The 6,394-nt window shown below is 43.9% G+C and overlaps 1 pseudogene; it reads left to right on the forward strand.

Annotated features, from left to right (window-relative positions):
- Positions 1–2,287: 2,287 nt before the first annotated feature.
- On the forward strand, positions 2,288–2,678 carry LOC149994336 (small ribosomal subunit protein eS24 pseudogene; annotated as a pseudogene).
- The last annotated feature ends 3,716 nt before the right edge of the window (positions 2,679–6,394 follow it).

Genomic DNA, 6,394 nt, shown 5'->3' on the forward strand with positions numbered 1-6,394 from the left:
CACCATTACATCATTACCACCACCATCATAATCATCATAATCATCGCCACCATCATCGCCATCATCATAACCACCATCATGAATGTCATCATTATAATTACTGTGATTAATGTCAACAAGCAGCCCAGAGTAATTGTATGATACAACAGCTGCCTGAGACAGGTCAGTGGGGGCAGACGCTGGGGAGAACCTCATAAATGGGCACCTTTGGCTTCTCTTTCCACAGTAATAGGTATCCAGGAGCCCAGCATTTTATGCACCAGCTGTAGCGTCACCTCTGTCCCTGAGTTCTACCCAGAGCCTGACCTCACAAGTCAATTACAGCTGTTTTCATTGTACTCATCGGCTTCCAGCATCCACCCTGGCCTAGCTTTCAACAAAGGGTGGATTCCCATGAACTCTGTTCTTTATTACCAGCTGGTTCCGATTAGAGATGAACCAATAAAATGAGGAGTAATACAGTCGCAGTGTGTTCCTAAATGTAGCACTTTTCCATGTGTTTTGATTTACTGGTTGACCAATAAAAGCCAGTGCTTCAACAAGGTGGATTCCATACCTCACATGTTCTGCTTATTTTAGTAAATGCAGCTATTTAGAGTTTGAAAAAAGATGGGAGTGACTTAGGCTTGATACTATCTCCTGGAGAGAGCACACTCGTATGTGTGTCTATGAAAATGTGTGTGTGTGTGTGAATTGTATATTAGTGTGAGGATATGCTTAGGTGAAAATATGTGAGAGTGCTGTGTGAGTGAGTGTATGTGTCTGTGAATGTGTGTAAGTGCTTGAAAAGTGTGTGTGATTATATGTGACTGTGTGAGCATGTATGAGTATGTGATTGTGTGTATGAGAGTGTGAGTGTGGACATAATGTATTGGGTCAGAAGCTGGCTCTCTCTGACAGGGCACTAGGCACTGGTTTCAGAGCATCTAATACTTCTATACAAATACTCCATTTCAGTGCCCTTGGTTAATTGGATTATGAATATAAGAAGAAATATATAATATGGATGCTTCCTCCTTTATATATTTCATTAACCGAGCCCTCCCTCCTAAACATCTACTTTCTACCTGCTTTTTAGCTCTCCTCTGAAGGTAGCTATGACTCAACAGTTTCCTGTGCCCTTGCACTGAATTGAATTGTTGGTTATTCAAGCTGTGTGACTTTTGTTTTAAGTAGACGGGCCTAGGAAAAGTCCTATAGGGTTCCAGTTGGAATGAAGGACAGTGTCTTAAACACAAGGAAATCACTTGGGAAAATTAGTACTAAGAAGATTTGTGTACCACTCAGAAGACTTTAACTCAGTCAAGAACAGGAGACAGGGTGATGAGAGGGAGGACACCCAATGGGTGAAATCCCAAGCATCCTTCTCTTTCTGCATCTGTACTTCTGTTCCACAGGGGTGGCCTGCTTGTCTGAGGTGATGCTGGTCATGGCTGAATCGCCACCTGAGTGCTGTGCTGGCATTCTGCTGGTGCACAATAAATATTTGTGCACTCAATGTGTGGTCAGGGAGGACATGGGAGAGTCCTGGGGAGATTTACTGAGGGAGACGTATTTGAGTCTAATATTGTAGATTTTGAAGGAATGAAAAGGTGAGCCTTGGACTTGAGTGTTGGAATTACAAAAATGGAAGGGAACTTGGGACCACCCAGCATGCCCTCCTGCAAAGCAGTGAGCACTCGTCGTCGACAGCCGTCCGTCTCGAGAGACGATGGTGTAGCTTCTTAAGAGTCTATCTGCACCGCCGAGAATGGCTGTGCAGTCCGACTCGGGAGTGACACGGCATCTGTCTCCTCCCGTGTTGAATCGACATCTTGCGATGACGCTGGAGTGTCCTCTCCAGTGGAGCTGAAGCTACAGAGCCTGGGCAGGGTGATATGGAGGGTCTGCTGTTGCCCATGCAGCAGACCCCCCCTCTCTTCGCAGCTGAAGGGTCCAAGGGAAAGACGGAGTCGATACAGCTTGGCTTCAGGTGCGCCGCAGGAGTTGCCGGTGTTGACTACAACGTCAAACCGCCTTAGGGACTCCGGCTCCGGATTTTCTGTCGGGGTTTACTCCCTTAGCCTTTCCCCAGAAGATGTATGCCGCAAGGCAGCGGAGGTTTTTTGGAGTCAGAGTTTTCCTTCTCTAATGTACCCTGACTGGAAGATCGAACCAGCGACACTTAGCTCGCAGGCCGACGCTCAATCCACTGAGCTAAACCAGCCAGGGCAAGCAGTGAGCACTACACCTCTAAGAATGGGAGGATTTTTTTCCCTCCCTTGTTGCTTGAAGATTAGCTGCCATCATGAACGACACAGTGACTATCCGGACCAGGAAGTTCATGACCAACAGACTACTTCAGTGGAAACAAATGGTCATTGATGTCCTCACCCTGGCAAGGCAACAGTATGCAAGACAGAAATTCGGGAAAAGCTAGCCAAAATGTATAAGACCACACCAGATGTCATCTTCGTGTTTGGAGTCAGAACCCATTTTGGCGGTGGCAAGACAACTGGCTTTGGCATTATCTATGATTCCTTGGATTATGCAAAGAAAAACAAACCCAAACATAGACTTGCAAGACATGGCCTATATGAGAAGAAGAAGACCTCAAGAAAACAGAGAAAGGAACACAAGAACAGAATGAAGAAAGGCAGGGGACTGCAAAGGCCAATGTTGGTGCTGGCGGAAAGTGAGCTGGAGATTGGACAACAGAAGGAGTAAAGATTCTTCAATGACTTTATCTGTGGTGATGATGCAGATTTTTCATGAGCGGATTAATAAAAGACCTTTTATGTGTCTGGTTATTTGAAATATTTAGAAAAAAAGAATAGGAGGATTTTAAGCTGTAATCTCTCATTCATTCATTCAGCAATAAGGCTACAATGGTGAATAGCGTAAGTCTGCCATCATGGCACTTACCTTCCAGGTGGGAAATATGGAAAGTCGACAAGTAAATAAGCAGAAAAGATCATTAAAGAGTGTGATAGGCACATGATGAAACAAGCAGAGTTTGGGGGCAGGGTGGTGATCAGGAAAGGCGTCTCTCAGAAATTCCCAATTAAGCCAAATCTTAGGGAAGAGAGAGGAAGAGCACTCCAGGGAGTGGTGATTCTGGGGTATAACCAGGTAGAGAACCAGTGCCCAAGCAATGGGGAGCATTACAGGGTTTTAAGCATGAATGTCAACCTATCCGAAATCTGTGTCCCCGCAGAGTGCTTAGGCTTTTAAGATTGTGGGTGGTTGTGGCTGCAAGGCAGACATGAGACTGGAGTTGAGGGGTGGATTGTCAGGCACTTTGGTTTGTTTGAATATGATTGTCCATTAAAATTTAATAATGCAGGTTATTTTCTCCATTTCTCTTGAACTTAGCAAGTTTTTGCTGGCATACAAGGAAGGAAAAACAATCCAGTACAAATATTCCTTACTTGTAACTCTGCAAAAAGACAATGTGTAGAGGAAATGTCCAGTAGCTTCCTTTTCCAGTGGGTCACTGCAGCGGCGTGAACTCTTGTCTCTCATCTGATCACTGCGTCCCCCCTGCCCAGAAGTGACTGTCACTTTTCACTAGGAGAATGGAAATAAGGTCAATCTTCCGAATGGGCCAACCTGCCCAAAGAGGGCACTTTATTATTTTAAGGTAGTTCAAAAGTGGATGCAAAAAAATCCCTCTAAAAACAGACGGACGTTTATTTAAACTGCACAGAGTAGAAAAGGGCAGACACTGCGATTCAGTTCTGGGTGTGGTTCCTGGGTTAATTTCTTTCTGATCCCTCACGGGTGGTTCTTTCATCAGATGCACGCACCAAGCAGAGAGAGCTAGCCAAAGTCTGTGGCGTGAGCTAGTTTTGCCTTGCACTTTCCACCAAATGGGACAACGTCTGGGAGAAGGGCTTATGTTAATGCCTGTTAGGAGTGCTGTAATTTCTCATCATTGCTAATAGGAGGACCACCATTACCGAAGTAGCTAGGGGTGGGGCTATTCAACTTTCTGTTGGGTAGTGAATAATTAATGCCCTCCTGCCGTGTGTCAGGCAAGGAACAAGGCTGGGAATTCCAAGCTGGGTAAGATCCTGTCTTGAGTGACCCATGCTGGGGAGCAGGAAACCCTCTCTTGGGAAGTTGTACCTGAGACGGTGCTTTGTCATTTGCATTGTGTTACTTTCTTTATTATAAAAGTTTCCTGTTGAAAGCTTAGAAAATAGAGATGAGCAAAAAGAACAGAGAAAGCACTCAAAATTATGGCAATCATATAATTTAGTATCCAAATTGGAACATTTCTGCAATGAGAGAGGACAATATGAAGAGAAACCAGACAGAAAGCAGGGCTGCCTGGGAACAACTGGGACACACTATGTCTAATGTTGCTTCCAGAGTTCACCACTATTGACTTTCAGAAGCATGTTCTTCTTCAATCCCGGCAACACAGGAGCAAAAAGAAGCATTCCGCTACTGCTTGAACTTCCCAGCCAACTAGCTATCTTTATGTCACGACCTGCCCAGCAGAGCAAAAGTGGTGTAGGGAATATTTAGAATGAAGTTGAGTGGACACCTAGTCCTGTGCCTCATTGGAGTAAAAGCCAGAGCAATAACAATATACTGATATTTTAGGCCTTTGCTCAACCATCAACCTTACCCCCCACTGGATGTTTACTGTTTAATAGTAACCAGAGGAGGGTTCCCTGGTACCTTTCATTACCCCTATCAGATAAAATATGTAAATATTGATGGTGATGATTATAGTGACATTCATGATGATAATGGTGAGGATGATGGTGGTGGTGAGACTGGTGGTGGTGATGATGGTGATGATGGTGATGATGGTGATGGTGGTGATGATGTTGATGGTGATGACAGGGTGATAAATAACACTCATATGGTACTCTCTGGTCTCAGCTTTTGAATACATTAACTCATTTAGTTCTCATAATTACCCTGTAAATGAGAAATTATAATTATCTCCATTTTACAGATGAGGAAATAGAGGCCTAAAGAGTGAAGTCCCTTGTTCACTCTCAAGAGTGACATTTTAGAAAACTTCGTTCTGGGAGCAGCAGCACAGAGGACGTAAAAGGTTTTGTTTCTTTGGAAGCAGTAAACATAAGAAGAAAAACTTGTTTTTAGCTCATTTGGAAACTGAAGGTCAGCAGGGTCTCCTTTTCTTTTCTTTTCTTTTTCTTTCTTTCTCCCCTTTTTATGTATTTATTTTTAAATATTTGAGCCTCCATTTCACTGACAGTCTATGAAAAATATTTGTCCCTTTCGAGGTGCTTATTCACCCTGGAAAGCTGGCTGTCATCCAGATGCTGTGTTTTTCAACTATCAGTGTAAACTAAAGATTCACATTCTCAAAACAGAACATAGTTAAGCATTGTTCATTTGTTAAGAACTTTTTAAACCTCACACTGTTTACTTCGTCACTTTTACCTTGTTTATTGTACAAAAAAAAAAAAGAAAAAAAAAACAGCACAAACATCAAATGAAAACCAGACAAGACACACATAGTGTGTTCAGGATTTTCCATAGGTGCTCAGCATTTTCTGATGTCTTGGCAGGCCTGAGAGGAGATGGACAAAGAAGCAACCCACCCTAGTTGGCACAGAATTGCAGAGCATCAGAAAGCTCCGAGTTCCACTGGGAAAGCAAACAGTCTGCTCAGAGCAGGAGGCTGGGCGGGTCACGTGACTGGACTTGATGCTCCTTGTGGCCGTTGCATGCGGGTTCTTCTCCAACCTTCTCGGTCCTTCCAGGAGGGCGCTATGCTAGGAGCCAAGGGTAAAATTAGGGGGAAAGCTGAAATCTGGGGAACAGAGGAACTTTAGTTGGAGATGGAGAACAAATAGAAAATAAATATGCAGTTACATGTCATGTGGAACAATCCATGATGAGGTATGGCAGAGACCATTCCAATTTATTTAGCTTTTCCTGGGCACAGAAAAGGAACTCATGTGTTTCTCCATCTCCCTCCCAGTTAGGTTGGGCTAGGTACTTAGTTCTGGCCAATGAACTATAAGCAAAGTGACAAATGGCACTTTGCATCGGAGGCAGATAAGGACAGGAGTGAGTTCTCGACACTTCTCTACTATCTGTGTCCAGAAATGGAGTCTCAATCAACTTGGATCCCTAATTGATGATGGGAAATGGGGGCTCTGCTGAACTTTTTTGAATGTGTAGCACAAATGAAAAATAGACCTTGGTTATGTGAAGTCACTGAGGTTTTGGAGTTAATTTATTACTCACTGTTCTGGCTAATACAAAGGGACCATCACACAGTGTTTGGGGGCATAGACAAAGGGAGGTAGGAGAAGATTGTGATCAGGAAAGGCATCTCTTATATGTGGAAAGTAAACAGAGCCCACCAGGAAGGAGTCGGCCACGTGACAAGTGGAGGAAGAGCATTCCAGGCAGAAGG

The sequence above is a fragment of the Furipterus horrens genome, unplaced genomic scaffold (genome assembly GCF_987537825.1).
Source record: "Furipterus horrens unplaced genomic scaffold, mFurHor1.1.pri manual_scaffold_13, whole genome shotgun sequence".
In the NCBI taxonomy this organism is placed as follows: domain Eukaryota; kingdom Metazoa; phylum Chordata; class Mammalia; order Chiroptera; family Furipteridae; genus Furipterus; species Furipterus horrens.